Consider the following 24,332-nt stretch of genomic DNA (forward strand, 5'->3'; position numbering starts at 1 on the left):
AAGCTTCTGAAGCGGGATAGAGGGGTCTGTACAGGCTAGAGTAATCTGGAAGAGGACAGAGGGGTCTGCACAGGCTAGAGTAATCTGGAAGAGGACAGAGGGGTCTGCGCAGGCTAGAGTAATCTGGAAGAGGACAGAGGGGTCTGCACAGGCTAGAGTAATCTGGAAGAGGACAGAGGGGTCTGCACAGGCTAGAGTAATCTGGAAGAGGACAGAGGGGTCTGCACAGGCTAGAGTAATCTGGAAGAGGACAGAGGGGTCTGCACAGGCTAGAGTAATCTGGAAGAGGACGGAGGGGTCTGCACAGGCTAGAGTAATCTGGAAGAGGACAGAGGGGTCTGCACAGGCTAGAGTAATCTGGAAGAGGACAGAGGGGTCTGCAGAGGCTAGAGTAATCTGGAAGAGGACAGAGGGGTCTGCACAGGCTAGAGTAATCTGGAAGAGGACAGGGGGGTCTGCACAGGCTAGAGTAATCTGGAAGAGGACGGAGGGGTCTGCACAGGCTAGAGTAATCTGGAAGAGGACGGAGGGGTCTGCACAGGCTAGAGTAATCTGGAAGAGGACAGAGGGGTCTGCACAGGCTAGAGTAATCTGGAAGAGGACAGAGGGGTCTGCACAGTCTAGAGTAATCTGGAAGAGGACAGAGGGGTCTGCACAGGCTAGAGTAATCTGGAAGAGGACAGAGGGGTCTGCACAGGCTAGAGTAATCTGGAAGAGGACGGAGGGGTCTGCACAGACTAGAGTAATCTGGAAGAGGACGGAGGGGTCTGCACAGGCTAGAGTAACCTGGAAGAGGACAGAGGGGTCTGCACAGACTAGAGTAATCTGGAAGAGGACAGAGGGGTCTGCACAGGCTAGAGTAATCTGGAAGAGGACAGAGGGGTCTACACAGGCTAGAGTAATCTGGAAGAGGACAGAGGGGTCTGCACAGGCTAGAGTAATCTGGAAGAGGACAGAGGGGTCTGCAGAGGCTAGAGTAATCTGGAAGAGGACAGAGGGGTCTGCACAGGCTAGAGTAATCTGGAAGAGGACAGAGGGGTCTGCACAGGCTAGAGTAATCTGGAAGAGGACAGAGGGGTCTGCACAGACTAGAGTAATCTGGAAGAGGACAGAGGGGTCTGCACAGGCTAGTGTAATCTGGAAGAGGACAGAGGGGTCTGCACAGGCTAGAGTAATCTGGAAGAGGACAGAGGGGTCTGCACAGACTAGAGTAATCTGGAAGAGGACAGAGGGGTCTGCACAGGCTAGAGTAATCTGGAAGAGGACAGGGGGGTCTGCACAGGCTAGAGTAATCTGGAAGAGGACAGAGGGGTCTGCAGAGGCTAGAGTAATCTGGAAGAGGACAGAGGGGTCTGCACAGGCTAGAGTAATCTGGAAGAGGACAGAGGGGTCTGCACAGGCTAGAGTAATTGGAAGAGGACAGAGGGGTCTGCACAGACTAGAGTAATCTGGAAGAGGACAGAGGGGTCTGCACAGGCTAGAGTAATCTGGAAGAGGACAGAGGGGTCTGCACAGGCTAGAGTAATTGGAAGAGGACAGAGGGGTCTGCACAGGCTAGAGTAATCTGGAAGAGGACAGAGGGTCTGCAGAGGCTAGAGTAATTGGAAGAGGACAGGGGGGTCTGCACAGGCTAGAGTAATCTGGAAGAGGACAGAGGGGTCTGCAGAGGCTAGAGTAATCTGGAAGAGGACAGAGGGGTCTGCACAGGCTAGAGTAATCTGGAAGAGGACAGAGGGGTCTGCACAGGCTAGAGTAATCTGGAAGAGGACAGAGGGGTCTGCACAGGCTAGAGTAATCTGGAAGAGGACGGAGGGGTCTGCACAGGCTAGAGTAACCTGGAAGAGGACAGAGGGGTCTGCACAGGCTAGAGTAATCTGGAAGAGGACAGAGGGGTCTGCACAGGCTAGAGTAATCTGGAAGAGGACAGAGGGGTCTGCACAGGCTAGAGTAATCTGGAAGAGGACAGAGGGGTCTGCACAGGCTAGAGTAATCTGGAAGAGGACAGAGGGGTCTGCACAGGCTAGAGTAATCTGGAAGAGGACAGAGGGGTCTTGAGTCCACAGAGGGATTTGGAGGAAAACATAAGTTTCTGAAGTGGGAGAGAGTGATTTGGTGGGGACAGAGGGGTCTGCAGAGGCTACATGAGTCTGGAGGGGCACAGAGGGGTCTCGAGGAGGACAGAGGTTTCTGAAGCGGCACAGAGGGGTCTGGACAGGCTACAGTAATCTAGAAAAGGACAGAGGGGTCTGGAGGGGCACAGAGGTGTTTGGTAGCAGTTTATTCCCCTCTCCACATTGAGAAGACATGCATACTATGCTCAGCTGCGGGAGGAGTAGCTCCGGACCTGTCTAATGTGTATGGCCGGCTTTAAAGACCCTCATCCTGATGCTGCCTGGCACAGATGCCCCATCACCAGCCATCACCTTTTACATCAGATTATGTCATGTATTATGCTAATAACGAGGGAAGAGCTTTGAACTTTTCCCTCTTTTGTGTTTTTTTATGTTTTCCGGCAGACTTTGTAGCTTGGTGTTCTTACAGTCACATAGTGACGTCATGGGCTCTGATCCGCCCTGTAGCCTCTGCACACATAATGGATGCAGTCAGGTCATCCGCTCTTCATGGTGACTGCCGTGCCATCACAGAAATAATAGCGGCGCCAAGTAATGAGGCGTGCCGCGCCTCATGGATGTCACTGCGTATGATCACCCTGCACATACACTACAATGAGCCCTCATGTCTTGAATGTGTTACTTGTTTCCCTCCATCAGCTTTTTCTTTTCTTGCTCAGTCAGTTTGACCTTTCTTTTTGACTCCAATAAAAAAATTAAAAAAAATGACAAATCCGGGGCGGGCGGCTGGCGTGCTATAATGACACTGTGCGGTGTGTGTGGTGTCACGTCGACGCTCCGCAAGATGGAAGCTGTGCGGTAGGAGGCAGCACATGACTCTCAGATGCCCCAGGGAGATAATGATTGGGCAGTTGGATTTCTACATGCCCAATCAAAACCACTGCCACTCTCTCTATGTAGAACACATGTGTACGGGAGGGTCGGAGGAAGAGCAGTTGGCTGTACGAGCGTTTGGATGACAGCCTTGTAAAATGTATGGCTTTTCGACCTAGTGGACCTCCATCAGGGCAGTGGACCAGACCACCCATCATCCTCTGTATGGGGCTCGGTGGCAGATTACTTTCTGCACACTATGTGGTCACCACCAATCACTCTCAGTTCACCCCCCCCCAGCTTTACACCATAGAATTAAGTGAAAGCTACAAAAAATAGGGGGTGCACTTAGCCGGAATCATTCATGAGCAGCAGGCTTACATTTTTTTTTTTGAGATTTTGATGACCTCTCCTCATGCGTCCGACACCCGGCAACACGGCCTTCCTGCAGCTCACCAAGCACAGTGCCACCCATTGGGTAGCGGCCGTGCTCATTATTGCACCTCAGCCTCACTGAGCTGCGCCTAGGCCACGTGACCGATGAGGATAAGTCATGAGAATCTCTGACAAACCCTTTAAATTATAATATTCTTTCTGCTGCCACTAGGAGGAGCTCACAGCGTATAGACGTATAGAGGTCAATGTCCGTCCCTCTGCGGTGAGTCCCCCTAGTGGTGGCTGCAGGAAGGAAAGGAGGAGATTTGGAGCTCGGTATCAGAGATATTATTTTGGACCTATTCGGAATAAATAGGATTGGCTTTCGTACTTTCATAACCTGTATTCTATCCTAGGGTGGCAACTGTCTATAAATTCCTGGAACCTGGTAAACCATATGGGCATTCTGTTGTCTCCTGTGGGTGCTATTGTGATTGGAAACTCCCATTAATAGTCTAGGTTTGTCCCTGAGACATATGGAAATTCTACAAAGATCTTGGTGCAGCAGATGTTGCATTCTGAGGTCCGATTCCTGGCCTCTCAGCCCCTGTCTAAAAATAAGTTACCATATTACAATAAACTTTTTCCACATAAATAAAATGGCCTACAACACTGGCAAGCATGGGGCGGACGGCTGCGGGCACACTAATGACACCCGTACCTCAGGATAGCTAACCAATATGAGATCGGTGAGGGTCAGACTCCCTGGCACCACCATCGATCTGCTCTGTGAAGAAGCTGTGGCGCTCCGTGAGGCCTTAGGCCTCTTCCTAAGCCGTGTGACCTCATGTTCATTGGCCCCATGGCCTAGATGCAGCTCGGTCCTATTCAAGTGAACTGCAATACCAAGTACAGCCACTATACAGTGGATGGTGTTATGCTGGGTAATCTGCAAGCACCTTGACTTACCCCGCCAATCCCCTCTTCTGAGGATACACCATCAATATGAAAATCCCAGAGAACCATTTTAATAAATTACTTGCCATTTACTTATTGTCTATAAAGTTTCAACTTAAAGGGGTATTCCTGTGCAGATGCCACGTTTAGGACCACTGTTTATGGGGAGAACGGCCTCTCCAGCGCTGGAGAGTGTGACCACTGTGAATTAGCAAGTAAGGGCCATTTATCAGACATTTGATGGTGTTAGAGGGACCCGCTCCTATGAGACGTTATATGGCATTATGTGTGGTATTACTGTGGTCAGGGATCTGGAGTAGCCGGGGGGCAGGCCTGTGGCATCGGCAGCCTCATTAGTATTTATTTCAGTGTACTAAATACTAATGAATACGGGATGGGTCCATCCCTCTCCAAGCACAAAGACATTGACTAAAGAAATGAATGTCCAGGCCTTTGTTGGGATTTGAACCTTCTGTACGGCAGGCAGTGCATTCACCAGTCGTCTATAGACCTGCCATAGTAAAGGATTAGATTTTCTTTGCTTAAAAAGCAACTAAATATTTCTGTTCTTCTTCAGAGGCATAATATTGAATACATAGTAAAAAAAATAGTATTACTGAAATAAAGGAAAAGTATTACTGAGTATTACTGAGTGTCAGACCCCCACCGATCAGATACTGATGACCTATCCAGAGGATAGATCATCTATTTATTAGTCTTTGACAAAACCCTTTTAACTTTTTTACCATAAAATATAAAAAATGGAAATGTAAATTTTTTTGTCATAACTTTTACTAAAGAACTGATTTGACCGGTGTCTGCTGTGAACTGCGCCCCAGACCTTCTTTATGGGGGGCAGCGGACTTACCACTACTCTATAAAAGCACTGTATCGTAAGGATGGAATTTTCTGTGCATGAAAAGATACTGCTAAATAGTATTCCTGTTTTCTTCAAAGCGGTTGTCTCACCTCAGACAATAGGATATGCCATCAGTGTGAGATGCGGGTCCCACCTCTGGGGCCTCCGAAGTGAAGAAGAGCTCCGCTATTTTCGGAGGTCCAGTAGCAGTGAATGGAGAGCATACCACGCATCCATCACTCCGTTCACCACTAGTGTTGAGCGAATCGAAGTATACGAAGTGGACTTCGATCCGAATTTCAGGGAAAATTTGATTCGCAGAGAAGCCGAATTTCCTCACGCTTCATGGTACCGAATCAATTTTCCCTGAAATGGCGGTAAAAATAAAACAAAACTATACTCACCCCATCGATGTGAGTGTGAAGAGACCACCACGGCCATCTTGCTTGAAGATCCCCGCAGAATGTCGTGGGCGGTGCGAGTTTTCACGCTGGATCTTCAAGCAAGATGGCTGAGGCGGCCTCTTCACACTGAAATGGATGAGGCGAGTATGGTTTAACATTCATCTCAGATGCCGCGATCAGCAATAAATGCGGCATCTGAGGGGTACAATGATGGGGGTCCGCTTTGTGATGAAGTAATTTGTCACAAAGCAAATTTTTGGGTAAAATTCGTCGAAGCAGCAGCTGAATCGAACTTTTAAAGAACTTGGCTCATCTCTATTCACCACTATACGACTGCTGGAGATAGCCGGGGGAAATACATAGACAGACGGACAGGAGATATTAGACAGATCTGACATCCCACAGTCCAGCAGGTCCATAGTCTAACACTAACAACACATTTGGAAGGTCTTCCACCTATTTCACTTTTTCACATTTTGTTGAGAAAAATTTAAGTTTTTCCCCATCATTCTGCACTCAATGCCCCATAATGAGAAAGCGAGAACGAAGGTGAGAAATATAATATTAGCCTATTTATTGAAAAGGAAAATCTAAAATAAGTCTTCAGCCCCTTTACCCAGGACATAAGTCTTCAGCCCCTTTACCCAGGACATAAGTCTTCAGCCCCTTTACTCAGGACATAAGTCTTCAGCCCCTTTACCCAGGACATAAGTCTTCAGCCCCTTTACCCAGGACATAAGTATTCAGCCCCTTTACTCAGGACATAAGTCTTCAGCCCCATTACCCAGGACATAAGTATTCAGCCCCTTTACCCAGGACATAAGTCTTCAGCCCCTTTACCCAGGACATAAGTCTTCAGCCCCTTTACCCAGGACATAAGTCTTCAGCCCCATTACCCAGGACATAAGTATTCAGCCCCTTTACTCAGGACATAAGTCTTCAGCCCCTTTACCCAGGACATAAGTCTTCAGCCCCATTACCCAGGACATAAGTATTCAGCCCCTTTACCCAGGACATAAGTCTTCAGCCCCTTTACCCAGGACATAAGTCTTCAGCCCCTTTACTCAGGACATAAGTCTTCAGCCCCTTTACCCAGGACATAAGTATTCAGCCCCTTTACCCAGGACATAAGTCTTCAGCCCCTTTACCCAGGACATAAGTCTTCAGCCCCTTTACCCAGGACATAAGTCTTCAGCCCCATTACCCAGGACATAAGTATTCAGCCCCTTTACTCAGGACATAAGTCTTCAGCCCCTTTACCCAGGACATAAGTCTTCAGCCCCATTACCCAGGACATAAGTATTCAGCCCCTTTACCCAGGACATAAGTCTTCAGCCCCTTTACCCAGGACATAAGACTTCAGCCCCTTTACTCAGGACATAAGACTTCAGCCCCTTTACTCAGGACATAAGTCTTCAGCCCCTTTACTCAGGACATAAGTCTTCAGCCCCTTTACCCAGGACATAAGTCTTCAGCCCCTTTACTCAGGACATAAGTCTTCAGCCCCTTTACCCAGGACATAAGTCTTCAGCCCCATTACCCAGGACATAAGTCTTCAGCCCCTTTACTCAGGACATAAGTCTTCAGCCCCTTTACCCAGGACATAAGTCTTCAGCCCCTTTACTCAGGACATAAGTCTTCAGCCCCTTTACCCAGGACATAAGTCTTCAGCCCCTTTACTCAGGACACAAGTATTCAGCCCCTTTACCCAGGACATAAGTCTTCAGCCCCTTTACCCGGGACATAAGTATTCAGCCCCTTTACTCGGGACATAAGTCTTCAGCCCCTTTACCCAGGACATAAGTCTTCAGCCCCTTTACCCAGGACATAAGTCTTCAGCCCCTTTACCCAGGACATAAGTCTTCAGCCCCTTTACCCAGGACATAAGTCTTCAGAACCTTTACCCAGGACATAAGTCTTCAGCCCCTTTACCCAGGACATAAGTCTTCAGCCCCTTTACCCAGGACATAAGTCTTCAGCCCCTTTACCCAGGACATAAGTCTTCAGCCCCTTTACCCAGGACATAAGTCTTCAGCCCCTTTACCCAGGACATAAGTCTTCAGCCCCTTTACCCAGGACATAAGTCTTCAGCCCCTTTACCCGGGACATAAGTCTTCAGCCCCTTTACCCGGGACATAAGTCTTCAGCCCCTTTACCCGGGACATAAGTCTTCAGCCCCTTTACCCAGGACTTCGTTGAGCTCTGGATGAGGTTTTCACTAAGAATATATCTCTCTACTTTGCTCCATTCAGCTTCCCCTTCTCCCTGACCAGTCTCCCTATGCCCCCACCATGATGCTGCCACCGCCATGCTTCACTGTAGGGATGGTCTTGGGCAGGTGATGAGCGGCGCCTGGTTTCCTCCAGACATGACGCTTAGAATCGAGGCAGAAAGTTCAGTCTTGGTTTCATCAGACCAGAGAGTCTTGTGTCTCACAGTCTGAGAGCCCATTAGGTGCTTTTTTACAAACTCCTGACGTCTTTCATGTGTCTTTTACCGAGGAGAGGCTTCTTTTTGGTCACTCTGCCATAAAGCCCAGATCGGTGGCTGCAGTGATGGTCGACCTTCTGGAAGTTTTTCTGTTCTGCACAAATGATCTTTGGAGCTCAGCCAGAATGACCATTAGGATCTTGGTCAACTAAGGCCCTTCTCACCGATTAATTAGTTTGGAAGAGTGCTGGTTGTTCCAAACTTCTGCCAATTATGGAGACCACTGTGCTCTGGGGAACTCTCAGTGCAGCAGAAATGTTTTTGTCCCCTTCTTCAGATCTGCGCCTCCACACAATCCTGTCTCTGAGCTCTACAGGCAGTTCTTTCTTCCTCCTCAGGGCTTGGTGTTTACTCTGATGCATTGTCAGCTGTGAGATCTTATGTAAACAGGGCTCTGTCATCCAAATCATGCCCAGTCCACTTAATTTACCACAGGTGACTCCAATCAAGGTGTAGAACATCTCAGAGATGATCAAGAGAAATGAGAGGAACCAGAACTAAATGTCAAGTGTCATAGCAAAGGATTTGAATACTTATGTCCATGCGGAATTTTAGTCTGTCTTTTTTTAATAAAAACGTTTCTATAAAAAAAATAAAAGAACTTTCTCATTATGGGGGACGGAGAGCAGATTGACGGGGAAATGGGATTTCTTTTTTTTTTTAGCTCAAGGAGCAACATAACAAAATCTGAGAAAAGTGAAAGGGCCTGAAGACTTCCTGAATGCATCGTAAATCTGACACAGAATGTCAACGTGATTATCATATTTATGTCCTGTGTTCCTGGAGGAGGTCTACCTTCTACAACATCAATAATCCAGAGTTTTTGATAATTGGTAAGCAATTTTCCATGGTATAAGATGGGACCTTCTATAGGGTCTTTTATTTGGAAGAGAAACAGTGAGGACCTCACGCCCTCTAGTGCCGAGATGGAAAAGTGCAGGCGACACATCAAAAAAGGAATTTGGACCATTTACCTGGCCTGTGTGATGGCGCTCTGCTGGCCGGTTACTCATGTGCCAAACACGTAACGCGGGATCTTCAATTCTGTAAAAAAGCAAGAGAATAGAATGAGCTCCACCGTTCTGGGTCATTGCACCATGGGAGATATTAGATCCTTCTTTCACTATAAGTGGTGACGGCTACGAGTCGTCTATGTCCTCTTCTTGTAGGGGGGGGGGGAGCTGCTGCCGCGGTCACAACAGGACACGGAGTTTGTTATCTTTTTTCCGCTGAAGAATTTCCATCGGAAAAAATGGGCATGTGATAAAAGCACATACATAGCCCCTGACCCTGCGCCCATCCCCTTCCTACGGGCTGTGTGAACCTGCAGGCTATCCTGTCCTCACAAACTAGCATAGGGCCACTTTAAACGTTTGCCATGGGGCCCCTACTGCTCTGTGCACGACTGTCGTCGAAAGCAACAACATGATATAGGTGAAGTATATATATATGTTACTGATAATTATCGGCAATGGCTCGTAATTAATTACTTTTATTTATCTAAAATAATTATTTTTTCCCTTTTAATTTTTTATTTTTTTTTAAAGACTGAGATGCAGTTCACCCCGATATCCACAAACTCCCCCATAGAGGTTGAGGACGCTGAGATGTAGGGAACTGTCTGTTGTCGCCTAGCTCTGATCTGTCAGGACTCACCAGTGCTCCCAGTGCACCCTCCATTTCACTGGCTGCACTCCAGTGTGAGGACCCCAACAAACATCTCCTCATATCTCAGCTTCCTGGACTGTGGGTGGAACATTTAGGACATTCTCGTCACAATTCATAATCATGATGCATTGATCGTTATATTCACAGATTTTCAACGATGCCTTTCATCTGCTAAAAATTTTCAAAAACAAATCCGGAATGTCAAAAACATCGTCTTACAGAAAATGAAGGTGCCCCAGTATGTGGGAGTTTTCAACACATCATCGATTGAACAAAAACCCCTAAATTTCAAGTGTGACTACAACCTAAGGCCTCATGCACACGACCGTTGTTTGGGTCCGCATCTGAGCCGCCATTTTGGCGGTTCGGATGCGGACCCATTCACTTCAATGGAGCCGCAAAAGATGCGGACAGCACTCTGAGTGCTGTCCGCATCCATGGCTCCGTTCCGCGGGCCCGCTAAAAAAATATAACATGTCCTATTCTTGTCCTCGCTAGGCATTTATATTGCCGGCGCGCGTTCCGCAAATTGCGGAAGGTAACACAGGCGGCTTCCGTTTTTTGCGGATCGCAAAAAACAGAACAGTCGTGTGCATGAGGCCTAAACCTAATGTCCACACTCCTAGGGCTTGAGGAAGCTGAGATAAGGGATGCTGTTTGATGCAGTCCTCACCACTGTAGAGCTTCTTCAGCTGTGTCTCCTGGCTCTACGGGGTGAAATTAAATAGAGGTTGAGGAGCTTCGATCTCAGGAGCTGTTTGACAGGGTCTCATTGTAATTGGGCTCTTGACATTAGCGGCAGCCTTCTGAACAGCATGCCGGATCCGTGCTGCCGCTAGTGCGCGCGTGCCGCCCCATGTCCTATAATGGGGGCAGGCCGGAGGTCCGGGCGCTGCACGGCAAACGTGCCGAGAGGCAGCCGGAATAAAACTATGGCATGTCTGTTTGCCCAGAATGCCGTCGTGCTTGAGCCAAGGCCTGCTTAGTTTTGCCCGGGGCACTATCTGTGGGCACTCTCGGGCCCTCCCTCCATTACAGTCTATATAGGCACGCCTCCACCATATGTAGAGGGCGTCCCACCGGTATAGACACCCACGCCCAGTCCACCATGGTCACATCAGATTCAGCCAACCAGACACATATATACCACTTTTTGGAGTATATCTGTCGCAGATTGCGGCGCGTAGGTTATACGTGCCGCAATCTGTGGCTTTTCCCGCTCACGCCAGGTGTCGGGGAAGGGGCCGGCCGTCCGTCTCATTCATCATTTTCTACACCTGTTTTAGGGGGTAGAAAATTGTCTAAATTTACGCCAGCAAGGGAGCTGACGCAGATTTAGACAGGCGGTGGATGCGCCGAAGTTAGGTAGAGGCCGGCGCTTGAACATAAATTTGGAGCAAACCACCACCAGCTAAAGGGGTAGGAGCGGCGTCCTAATAAATGACCCCCATAGTCCATATGATTACATGCGGTGGCAGGCGCTTCTTCTAATGTCTGGATGGTTTATTGGAAGTTCGTCCTCATCAGTGTGAATGTCATTAATTGGAAGACAGATTGTCTCATTACCGGCGAGCCGCACTCTGGCGAGATAATTAGCGATGCACATTCTACGTTTGGCATGATCGCAGCGTCTTTTCTCAGTCTCACTGTCAAATGGCTTTTCTATTTGTTCTCCTCGTTGGCTTCACTAATGGTAATTATGTCCAGGATGTTGTCTCTCTTAAAGGGAAGTTCTTTCTAGGAGCTACAGTGATTTCCCACCTCTTAAAGGGACTTTGTCAGCAGTTTTGACCGTGCAAAACTGCTGCCAGCATTAGCTAAGGGAGAACAGGACAAACATAGCTTTTGTGGAGCTTTTATTATCAGGATTAGTGTGAATATGAAGTTTAATTCTGCCAGGTTATGTCCAGGAGGCGGAGCTTCACTGTGAAGTGCTCTCTGCACTGAGCTCTTTGCACAGCCCCTCCCATCTGCCCGGAGTGACAGTTGTGGCATCCAACCAGGAGACCACTGCAGCAGAAGGGAGGGGCTGTGCAGAGAGCACTACACAGTGAAGCTCCACCTCCTCCTGGGCAGAACAAACCATGTTTACACTAATCCTTATAATAAAGGCTCCGCCTTCAGTGCATTTGGAGGAGCAGACACTGGCTTGTCCATGTACTACATGGTCGCTCAGTCATTTGTCTGGCCGCCATGTAATACTACATTTTCCCCTGCAGCGGCTCCTACAGCAGAATTATGTGACTGGCTGCAGCTTCCCTTGTACACTCTGTTTCTGAGATCAGACACATGGCGCTCGAGTAAAGACCCCACTGTAGGAGACCACTGATGACTGGGCCTAGTCATATGACTGCATGTATGCACATGATAATTACCATATATATATTGGTTATCACTGGAAACAGTAAGCAAGCATGTCATCAGGGACACTCTTGTAACAGCTTTTTTAGTTTCTTTGTGTAGTCTGACAGCCTGTTTTTCCAACATCCGATGACTGCTGTGGTGGGTGCCCCCTGGTACTGTGCGATTTATAACAAAGTCTGTGCAGACACTGAACAAGCAGGGTGAACTAAGAAATTACTACTGTAATCCTTGCAGACTTGTCAATGCAGCTCTGGAGTATAATACAGGATGTAACTGAGGATTAGTACAGGATAAGTAATGTATGTACACAGTGACTGTACCAGCAGAATAGTGAGTGCAGCTCTGGAGTATAATACAGGATGTAACTGAGGATTAGTACAGGATAAGTAATGTATGTACACAGTGACTGTACCAGCAGAATAGTGAGTGCAGCTCTGGAGTATAATACAGGATGTAACTCAGGATCAGTACAGGATAAGTAATGTATGTACACAGTGACTGCACCAGCAGAATAGTGAGTGCAGCTCTGGAGTATAATACAGGATGTAACTGAGGATTAGTACAGGATAAGTAATGTATGTACACAGTGACTGTACCAGCAGAATAGTGAGTGCAGCTCTGGAGTATAATACAGGATGTAACTCAGGATCAGTACAGGATAAGTAATGTATGTACACAGTGACTGCACCAGCAGAATAGTGAGTGCAGCTCTGGAGTATAATACAGGATGTAACTCAGGATCAGTACAGGATAAGTAATGTAATGTACACAGTGACTGCACCAGCAGAACAGTGAGTGCAGCTCTGGAGTATAATACAGGATGTAAATCAGGATCAGTACAGGATAAGTAATGTATGTACACAGTGACTGCACCAGCAGAATAGTGAGTGCAGCTCTGGAGTATAATACAGGATGTAAATCAGGATCAGTACAGGATAAGTAATGTATGTACACAGTGACTGCACCAGCAGAATAGTGAGTGCAGCTCTGGAGTATAATACAGGATGTAACTCAGGATCAGTACAGGATAAGTAATGTATGTACACAGTGACTGCACCGGCAGAATAGTGAGTGCAGCTCTGGAGTATAATACAGGATGTAACTCAGGATCAGTACAGGATAAGTAATGTATGTACCCAGTGACTGCACCAGCAGAATAGTGAGTGCAGCTCTGGAGTATAATACAGGATGTAAATCAGGATCAGTACAGGATAAGTAATGTATGTACACAGTGACTGCACCAGCAGAATAGTGAGTGCAGCTCTGGAGTATAATACAGGATGTAACTCAGGATCAGTACAGGATAAGTAATGTATGTACACAGTGACTGCACCAGCAGAATAGTGAGTGCAGCTCTGGAGTATAATACAGGATGTAACTCAGGGTCAGTACAGGATAAGTAATGTATGTACACAGTGACTGCACCAGCAGAATAGTGAGTGCAGCTCTGGAGTATAATACAGGATGTAACTCAGGATCAGTACAGGATAAGTAATGTATGTACACAGTGACTGCACCAGCAGAATAGTGAGTGCAGCTCTGGAGTATAATACAGGATGTAACTCAGGATCAGTACAGGATAAGTAATGTATGTACACAGTGACTGCACAAGCAGAATAGTGAGTGCAGCTCTGGAGTATAATACAGGATGTAACTCAGGATCAGTACAGGATAAGTAATGTATGTATACAGTGACTGCACCAGCAGAATAGTGAGTGCAGCTCTGGAGTATAATACAGGATGTAACTCAGGATCAGTACAGGATAAGTAATGTATGTACACAGTGACTGCACCAGCAGAATAGTGAGTGCAGCTCTGGAGTATAATACAGGATGTAACTCAGGATCAGTACAGGATAAGTAATGTATGTATACAGTGACTGCACCAGCAGAATAGTGAGTGCAGCTCTGGAGTATAATACAGGATGTAACTCAGGATCAGTACAGGATAAGTAATGTATGTACACAGTGACTGCACCAGCAGAATAGTGAGTGCAGCTCTGGAGTATATACTGATTCTGTATGTAACTTGGTGTTTAGTGTAGAATATACACTTTATCCTACAGTTTAGTAAATGGGCTTGTTTCTTTCTTTGTCCACATTAAAGTGTTTTCCAGGGTCAGAATATCAGCGGTCTGTCCTCAGGCCTTGAGTATCAGATGGGTGGTGGTCCAGCTCTCGGTAGCCCTGCCATTGAACAGGGGCCATGGCGTTCTTGCTATTGTTACTACTGGTCACTGTTTTAACGGCAGTGGTGCAGCATATTATACAGCCGTCCTATTCAGATGGAACTGGATGAAGCTGCGATAGTCTGCACCACCGCTCTTGAAGAAGACAGCGTGCCGATAGACGGGCCATGTAAACTGGCAGGAGTAGAGAGATATTGGAGAATACAAATGTGATCGCACTCTATATCCAGCACTCTGCCCTGCCTCCATGCTGGATGAGACATTGGTGTACATTTTGGCCAAAGCGTAATAAGCCACTCACCACGTCAAGGTCGCCTCCATTGAGTGGTCCCTATCACTAGTTCCTACCTGTTCATGGGCCATGACAGCCACACAAAGTCCAGGGAATGCAGGTCAGCGTGCACGCCAAGCATCTTGCATCCCTGGATCCGATGAAAGCTGTAATGGCACCGGATGGGGTTAAAAGCAGAGTGTGCTTGGCGTTCACGCTGACCTGCATTCCCTGGACTTTGTGTGGCTGTCATGGCCCATAAACAGGTAGGAACTAGTGATAGGGACCACTCAATGGAGGCGACCTTGACGCGGTGAGTGGCTTATTACCAATGTCTCATCCAGCATGGAGGCAGGGCAGAATGCTGGATATAGAGTGCGATCACATTTGTATTCTCCGTTTGTATATGTATTTCGCCATAGTGATCTGCACCTATATACAGGTTGTGCTGACTCAATTCCCAAAATTTTTTCTTTGTAGAGAGATATTGACCTGATATTGATGGCCTTTCCTGAGTATAGACCGACCGTCAATATTTTGATACTGGGAAACCCATGTAAGTTGTGGATTGCACCCCCTGCTTGTTCAGTTCCTGCACAGATATTATTGATGCCATATACACGTCTCTCCAGTAATTACACTTCATCTCACAAGCCACAGATGGCACAACGGGTCGTCCACAGTATTCCGACCTCATTTCACTTCTGGGTCAGTAGATCTTGTATCTACCAGCAGGTCACTGCAATTATTTAGCAAAGAGCGCAATCCTTGCGTTACCCAATGCCTGTGTTTTGCCGCTGTGGTTACTATAGCGACAACACGTAATTTCATTGCACGCTGGACAGATATGGAATGACAGATCGAATGAGCAACAGTGATTGTGCAAGTCATGATCCCCGCCGTTGCAGTGGGGTCTACGGAAATGGAGGGTCTCGTGTTGATCCTATTCACTTGGCTGGTGTGAACCTGAGTGTGCGAGGGGTGGAACAACCGGCCCAAGGGCCCAACTTCAGTGGGGATATGTTTAGGACTCAGACAGGAGTCCTGGTGTTTTCTCCGTGCTCCCAGGTTTTCTGTTTTAGGGCTCCACTAAACGACGACATTTGTCGCGTGACATTTTTTGTAATGATGGTCAATGGTGTTGCACTGCAGCGCGCTGTGACGCGACAGTCGCACAAAAATCCCTCCAGGCAGCGTGTCACGTCACAGATGAAGCTTGTGGCAGTGCGACACCATTGACTGTCATTATCGTCAAATATTGTTGTGTAGCCGAGCCCTTAACCAAGACTTTGTAGGCTCAGTGGTTAGCGGAGGCTCGGTGGGTAGCACTGGTGCCTTGCAGCGCTGGGGTCCTCGGTTCGAATCCGACCACGGACGAGATCTGCATGGCGTTTGTATGTCCTCCCCGTGTTTGCGGGGTTTCCTCTCACGCTCCATAGACATTCTGATAGGGAGCTACAGGAGAGCGAGGGATGATAATGTGTACAGCGCCGCAGGATAGGTCAGCGCTATAGAAGAGAGGAGAATATATATATTTATGTTTTCTTTTCTAATATTTTCAGGTTCTAAATGGGAATGTGCTAGAAATAACACCTCACCCCGAGAACTTCAAAGAGAAACCGCAAGAGCCAAAAATTCTACAAAAACATCACAAACCAAAACTCTGCGTCTAATTAAATTCTTGTGTGACTGCAAACCGCCAGCATTGAGATAGATGGTTAGATGTGACACAGAGGAATGGATACCTATGTAATAGATAGATAGATAGATAATAGATAATAGATAATGTATAGATAATAGATAGATAATAGATAGATAATAGATAATAGATAATAGATAGATAATAGATAATAGATAGATAGATAATAGATAGATAATAGATAGATAATAGATAATAGATAATAGATAATAGATAATAGATAATAGATAGATAGATAATAGATAGATAGATAGATAGATAGATAATAGATAGATAGATAGATAGATAATAGATAGATAATAGATAGATAATAGATAGATAGATAGATAATGGATAGATAATAGATAGATAATAGATAGATAATAGATAATAGATAGATATGAGATAGATAGATAGATAATAGATAGATAATAGATAGATAATAGATAGATAATAGATAGATAATAGATAATAGATAGATAATAGATAGATAATAGATAATAGATAGATAATAGATAGATAATAGATAGATAGATAGATAATAGATAATAGATAGATAATAGATAATAGATAGATAATAGATAGATAATAGATAGATAGATAATAGATAGATAATAGATAGATAGATAATAGATAATAGATAGATAATAGATAGATAGATAATAGATAGATAATAGATAGATAATAGATAATAGATAGATAGATAGATAAGAGATAATAGATAGATAATAGATAATAGATAATAGATAATAGATAGATAATAGATAGATAGATAATAGATAGATAATAGATAGATAATAGATAGATAGATATTAGATAAATACTGTAAAATATAGAAAATACTCCCCATGGATGGGAATGCCACAATAATTAGTCCTGTCACACAATGTACACTTTGTGACTGGTAAGTTTCCACCCTTGAGATCACTGTAGATCTTTAAGCAGAGGCCCCATAGGAAAGACCAAAATGTCATAAGAGAAGGATGGAATTCCCCTTTAAGAAACTTCTTGTGTCCTCCAGTCAGAAGTTTCTTATCCCCCACAGTCTACAATTATTTATGGTTCTTGCTATTTGTTGTAAAGAATGTAAAGAAATTCCAAAATTTGGATTAGAAAAATGAGTTCCCTACTCCCTATTCTGCTGATGCCTCCTCGTGACTGCTGCAGCCGATGACTGGCCTCAGTGGTGATGCCTGTACAGTACAAGACTGATGGGGCCAGTGATTATCTGCAGTAGTCACACGGATATATGGCACATCATCTCTGCAACAAAGTAAAGAAAGATTCACTCTGTTGTGGAGCAGAGGAGCCCGATCAGCTGTGTGGCCCTCCCTGTGCTCTGAACCCCGGGCCAATGATGAGGTATGCCGGGACTCCAGAGAGCTGCGATGCTCCGCCTGACGCACGGGGACGCCGACATGAGGCTGCTGCCGCCACATTATATAAGAGCGGTGTCTGCAGGTGCCAGTGAATTCCTAGTCCTCTGGCTGTCCCTGCTGTCCCTCTGCTGTTACTGAAGACTCCCCATTTCTGGACTGGCATTATGACTATGTTTTGGCTTCTGGCGGTTTGGTATTATATTGATCTCCTGGTTCTGACTCTGGCTTGTTGGTTTTCTTGTTTGCTTCTGGCGTTTTTTGGTACTCCTTCGTCACCCTTTACCGTACGACTACTCTTTGATTGTTTGTCTGTTTGGTGTTCCCAGTTTGCGTGTTGTCCTTGCAGGTATTCCAGCGTAGGGACTACCGCCCAGTTGTGGGGTCACTGCCTAGAGTGAACACGCACGTGGGTCGGGATAGTGGATTCGGGAAGGTGCACTACCCCTGTTTGTGTGTGACAGACCCAAGGGACCCTCGTTTTACTGGTGAACATTGATTCTTTTCTTTTTTTTATTCATATCTCCTACTGTTAGGCATTTATATTACAGAGATTGTCCAGAAGTTCAAACAAAACAGTCTGATCTTTTTTGGGTGTATAGCTCTAAGCAGACCTTTCCATCTCCATGGTAACAGATCACAAACAGTGAGTGGTCTGGTCCTGGAGTCCTACTTTGTACTTCTCTTCCCAGCTTTATGCTAATGCACATTCTGTAGGTTACCAAGAAGTAGAGGACAGATGGAGAGCATGACTCCATGACCAGACTACACAGGGTCAGCGGCTTTGTAGATGCCCTATGATGCCTAGTTGGCAATCTGTGTATGGGTCATGAAGCAGAACTGAGAGAAATCTGTGGACCCCCAATGAGATCAGCTTCTTATAGAGGAACCTGTAATATAAGGGATCGCCCAAGTGATTGGAGCTCCGTACTTCTGCATGGTAGAAATCTGTCTGCCTGCAGTCACCACCAGGGGGAGCTCACAGCATACTGTGCTATTGTTGAGTGTAATGTGTGAATCATATACAGGAAGCTGCTGAGCTCCCCCTAGTGGTGACTGCTAGCAGTACAGGATATTATCATTTCTTGCTGTGGCTAAGCAGAGGATTTGGAGCTTTGTGTCAGATGAGCTGTGACATCTAAGCACAGACTTTTGTATTGGTATCTAGAGGTGGACATTCACTGTAAATAGTCCAAGGACTAAAGCAAGCATCTTCAATATCTGCATCTACGCCGACATTGGGGTCACCACTGGGCAATGAACCCATCATACGTGCTAAGGCCTGTTTAAGCCCTCGTACCCCCCCCCCCCCCCCGAGCCCCAGGTCTTGCTATAGGTCAGACTGTATTTTTATGGCCCCTTTTTTACCATCATTATTGATGTGAAAAACATGAAGCCTGGAAATTGTTCATCTCTTTAAACCCAGAGAGTAACTCATCAATCCCTTCGATGATTGCGACACGAGGACTCTTACTCATGGGCCGCCGTCTACTAGTATTTGGCAGACCTATTAGTCATGGAAATAGTGGGATGAATAAAGGTAAGGAAGTCGAGCAGGGTGGGAGCTGTGAAAACACCAGGACAGAGAGAGTTGTTTTTATGCCAAGGTTTGATGGGGCCTTTGATCCTGAGTGAGCGGCAGCGCTGCCCCCTGCAGGAATGTCCCGCACAGCCCACAATAACGGCAGAATGTCCCAAACACTTGTCAGAGAAAATAATCCACTCGGAATCTGTGACTCTGATCTCACCGCTGGATCCCTTAAGGCGGCCATTAGTATAAAGTCGATTAAAAACAGACGATTTCGACCAAAATGTATGTTCTTGGGGTGAAATTAACAATGAACGATTGTTTGAGCGACGTCAGACCATTATCGTTTGAAAAGAAGTCGGCCATGTTTAATCTTTTTGTCTGATAGATGAAAGATCTTTTTTTCAAAGAAAGATGGTTTATAAATGAAGTGAGGTCCCCAGAAAGATTGAACGAATGTAACGGCCAATATGGACTGAAATATGTACAGGTATGGTCATCATTCACCGCTGATTGTTCAACCATCAACCAGCTTCTGTCTAATGTGTGTAGTCACCTTTAGGCCTCTTTTACACGGGCGTTGCGGGAAAATGTGCGGGTGTGTTACGGGAACACCCACGATTTTTCAGCGCGAGTGCAAAACATTGTAATGCGTTTTGCACTCGCGTGAGAAAAATCACGCATGTTTGGTACCCAAACCCGAACTTCTTCACAGAAGTTCGGGCTTGGGATCGGTGTTCTGTAGATTGTATTATTTCCCCTTATAACATGGTTATAAGGGAAAATAATAGCATTCTGAATACAGACTGCATAGTAAACTAGCGCTGGAGGGGTTAAAAAAAATAAAAAATAATTTAACTCACCTTAGTCCACTTGATCGCGCTGCCGGCATCTCCTTCTGTCTCCTTTGCTGAACAGGACCTGTGGTGAGCGTTCTTTACATGAACAGGACCTTTGGTGACGTCACTCCGGTCATCACATGATCCATCACCATGGTAAAAGATCATGTGATGGATCATGTGATGACCGGAGTGACGTCACCACAGTTCCTTTACCTGTAATGAATGCTCACCACAGGTCCTGTTCAGCAAAGGAGACAGAAGGAGATGCCGGGCCGCGATCAAGCGGACTAAGGTGAGTTAAATTTTTTTTAATTTTTTTTAACCCCTCCAGCGCTATATTACTATACATTCTGTATTCAGAATGCTATTATTTTCCCTTATAACCATGTTATAAGGGAAAATAATAATGATCGGGTCTCCATCCCGATCTTGCTTGCTTGCGGATGCTTGCGATTTTCACGCAGCCCCATTCACTTCTGTGGGGCCTGCGTTGCGTGAAAAACGCAGAATATAGAGCATGCTGCGATTTTCACGCAACACACAAGTGATGCGTGAAAATCACCGCTCATGTGAACAGCCCCATAGAAATGAATGGGTCGGTATTCAGTGCGGGTGCAATGCGTTCACCTCACGCATCGCATCCGCGCGGAATACTCGCCCGTGTGAAAGGGGCCTTACATATAGAGCACTGCACCTAACCATAATACAACACTATTGTACTACTGTATAGATAGAACACTACAACCCCCAACATGACCTGACCATAATATAACTTTATTATACTCTAAATGTAGGGCACTACAACCCCTAACGTAACCGGAACACCATAATATGATTCTATTGCTTTCAGTACACATCATGAATATACAAGAACAGGTATATTCTATTAGTGCCGGCAATGTGCGGTCCGCAAAATGCGGAACGCACATTGCCGCTGTCCATGTTTTGCGGATCCGTGGATGCGCAAAAAACGTTACGGACGTGTGAATGGACCCTAATAGTGATGCCTGTTTTACATAGACCCCTGTAACTAGAGTTCTTAGGTCACAGGAAGTGACGTCATTGGGTCACAAGGAGGTGACTTGGGGATGGACCCTACTGTCTTCATGAAGCCCCCCTGCTGAAAGTGTCTAGGTTGGACTAGATGGAGCCATCTCTTATTAACTATGCAACCGTAGGTGCAGAACTCCATTGGAGTCAGTCAGTAAGGAAGTCACTTTACTGCAGAGAGGGACATTTCTAAGACTCCCTTCACACGTGGACACAGTCTGGCCCACCGTATCATAATCCTGTACCCCTCAGCTGGGAATTACAGTCAAGCTTGTAAGAACATTATTACAAGCCCTGAATTCTGCAGAAAGAGACTTTGGAGAGATAGAGGGAAGGAGTACTACAATCCCCATCCTGGCCTATATCCATACATAGCTGTCTGGGAAGATTTGCACTGAGAATTGTTTGGAACTGTGTTTTGATACCGTTGGATTTACTACAACTCCTATCCTGCACAGTAAAGAGAGACATTTATCTTCTATACCGGCCTGGTTACTGACTCCTGCACCATACGCCAACCACTGCACCTACATCTCCTGCCTGACACCCCTACAACACTCATAGCACCAAGGGCACCCCAACTACTATCAGACAGGAGCCCCAACATCATGGTGTGCCCCAAAGAAAGAAATGCTGCACCCTCCTATTACTGCCCTTGCCCTAGGGAGCATCAGTGTGAGGATTGCCACTGAAAATAATTATTGTAGCTAGAGGCACTACCATTACCATCCTCAGCTCTGCTCCCCCGAGGGCTTGCAGCATAACTACCGAACCTCAAGCGTGCAACAAAATGATGGACTGCACCTTCTAACAGTCTACGTCTAGATGCAAGAAGAGCCTTCCCTACAGTGTCGATTTGGTAGAGGTTTGGTCTTGTATTGTACATCTAGGACTATGCTCTCCCTTCAGAGACTGAGCCTCTACTTTACTACAAAATATAGAAGATATGTCTTACCTTACATAAATCTAATTGATCATCTGATTCTATGGAGACTGGAAGAGCAAAAGCGTAAGTTTACTGAGGGAAGATGGCCAAATTTTGGAAAGCCTATGACCATTGGTTGAATGTAAGTGTTGACCAAGGCATAATATTTGATGATGAGCTGTGCACATCACATATAGGGCATAATACATGTTATGGATGGTTGTCTACACTGGCCTAAATATTAAGTTGGCCAAAGAATGTCTAAGAGCAGCTCTAAGCATCACATTGTGTCTATAGATTGACCTCAATAGTTGCCATCACGTGATGACACCTGATCATAGGGGTCCCAGCAATTTGACCCCTGCTATCAATCTCCGACTATGCGTCTTCCGTCAGCCTTTATCAAAGTTTGAGTAAGACTTTTGAAAGTGAGTATTGGTACTGACTGTTGGTACTGATGGAGAATTTTCAGAACCCCGTGGACTATCATGAAAACAAACAAGAAGATCCTCGAATAGACCAAACACAGCCTTCCACTGGAGCCCAAATGACCAGGATGAAGCTTCGTCTTACTATGGACCCAAATTATTCAACTAGACAGGAATGCTTGGAAATCATCCATCCACAAGATGGATGGGGTCAGTCACAACATAACACATGATAACACCTGATCACGGGGGTCCCGGCAGTTAGACCATTGCTATCAATCTCCCAATATGTGTCCTCCATGGGCCTTGACGAAAGTGTGAATAAGATAAGACCTTTGAATGTGGGTATTAGTACTGACTGATTATTGGTACTGATTTTTACAAACTGTGCACAATCATGAAAACAATCAAGAAGATCCTTGAAGAAACCAAACCCAGCCTTCCTCTGCTGCACAAATGACCAGAATGAAGCTTCCTCCTACTATGGACCCAGATTCTTGGACAATACACAAACTATTGGAAAATAACCTGCAGCACAATGGATGCAGTCAGTCACAAAAATGATGAACACGTAATTGAGAAACCTCTTGTCAAAATATATAGTAGAGGTAATATGCCCTCAGAAATCCTACTGGTGCGGTGCCGGTCCAGCTGGAGACAGCACAGGACACCAATATGGATGTGACGCAATCCCTCTTCATCCAACATCGTGCAATGTTTTTAGTTCACTATGAGCTACGGTCACATGTATACGTCACGCAGCTAAGGGGGGAGCTCATATAATATTTGAGGCAGATGATGCTGCTGGCAGTCACATAATACATGATGCAGCCGGGTTGACGGTACAGGGGGAGGCCACTTCAGAGACAGAAGGACCTGGAATGATGTCTGGAAGAGGAGCCAAACACCGTGGGTCACCTGCCATGATGACCTTTCAACAGATAAGAGAAGGGGAGCCGTTTTCTCCGTTGTCGACACACAGTGACCATCCAGGAACAGCAGAAGAGCCCCAAAAGTCATGGAAGGAAGAGACATTTTGAATAAAAGGAAATAACTAAAATGTTTTTTTTGCGAATAGCTGTTTCCACATCATTTTTTCTGATGGAAACCCCCTTTAAATGCTTGATATTAGGAACTTTAATTTTAGATTTTCTGCTGAACTTATCCTGCTGATTTGTTCTAGGTCTGGCATGTGTCGATTTGCTTGGGTACCGCACCATTTTAAGATTCCCGACTCACTGGACCTAAATTTAAAGTTTCCTATACATTTAGTGGCCCTTCCAAATTACAAGCCCATCTATTATTGCCCTTGTTTTTGTATCTCCCTCCCCCAAGGAGCTGATTTTTGGATCGACCTGACATTGGTCGGGCTGTAGAGCCGATCCCTCTCGGGTGTGGTGGATCATTCTTACAGAGAGTCAAAACATTCCTTGAATTCTCAAGGCAGAAATGTTTGAAGAATTCCAAATGTGTGTGAGGAGAACCGGAGCTGTGGGTGGAATGGATGTTCTGCAAGAGGAGGCAAAAATGAAAAATAATAACAGTTCTGGTTCCAGCTTAAATATTCCCCTCCCTGACCTGGGCGTTGGCGATCCTATCCGCCTATCGCAGATTTTCTGGCCTCAGCATTAAAGGTTACTTCATTGAAAAAGGAAACCGGTTGTCTGCGTCTCAGATTGGGGGACAAACGTTAATCTCCATGTGAACGCCATGTGACCATGTGTATTACACTGTGTACTAGTAGCTGCTCGCTTCATCTTATAGGCCATGCCTGCCAGTAACCCCATTGGAACAAGGGCTGGCACCAGTACAGGCAAACCTGGGCAGACACCAGGGCTCCACTGGGTGGCCCATAGTCATACACAAACATGTTCTATATTTGTAAAGGGTGTAGTGGATGCAGCCAACTATGATTCAGTTGCCCACATACATCTGGTGTGGGTCGAGGCTAGGACCTTTTTACCCATGCTACGCCATAGGATGT

The 24,332-nt window shown here is 45.9% G+C and overlaps 1 protein-coding gene across 8 annotated transcripts in view; it reads right to left on the reverse strand.

Annotated features, from left to right (window-relative positions):
* The window catches only part of LOC120991600 (protein BTG3-like), a 171,130-nt gene that overhangs the window by 56,120 nt on the left and 90,678 nt on the right, over positions 1–24,332 (reverse strand). For 7 of the 8 annotated variants that reach the window (XM_040420430.1, XM_040420450.1, XM_040420410.1 and 4 more), the window contains exon 3: positions 9,005–9,074. The gene's annotated coding sequence lies outside the window, so the exon portion shown is untranslated. Of the gene's footprint in view, positions 1–9,004; positions 9,075–12,006; positions 12,019–24,332 lie in introns of those variants that run through there. The other variant, XM_040420443.1, reaches the window with a different exon arrangement.

Source organism: Bufo bufo, chromosome 1 (genome assembly GCF_905171765.1).
Source record: "Bufo bufo chromosome 1, aBufBuf1.1, whole genome shotgun sequence".
Classification (NCBI taxonomy): Eukaryota; Metazoa; Chordata; class Amphibia; order Anura; family Bufonidae; genus Bufo; species Bufo bufo.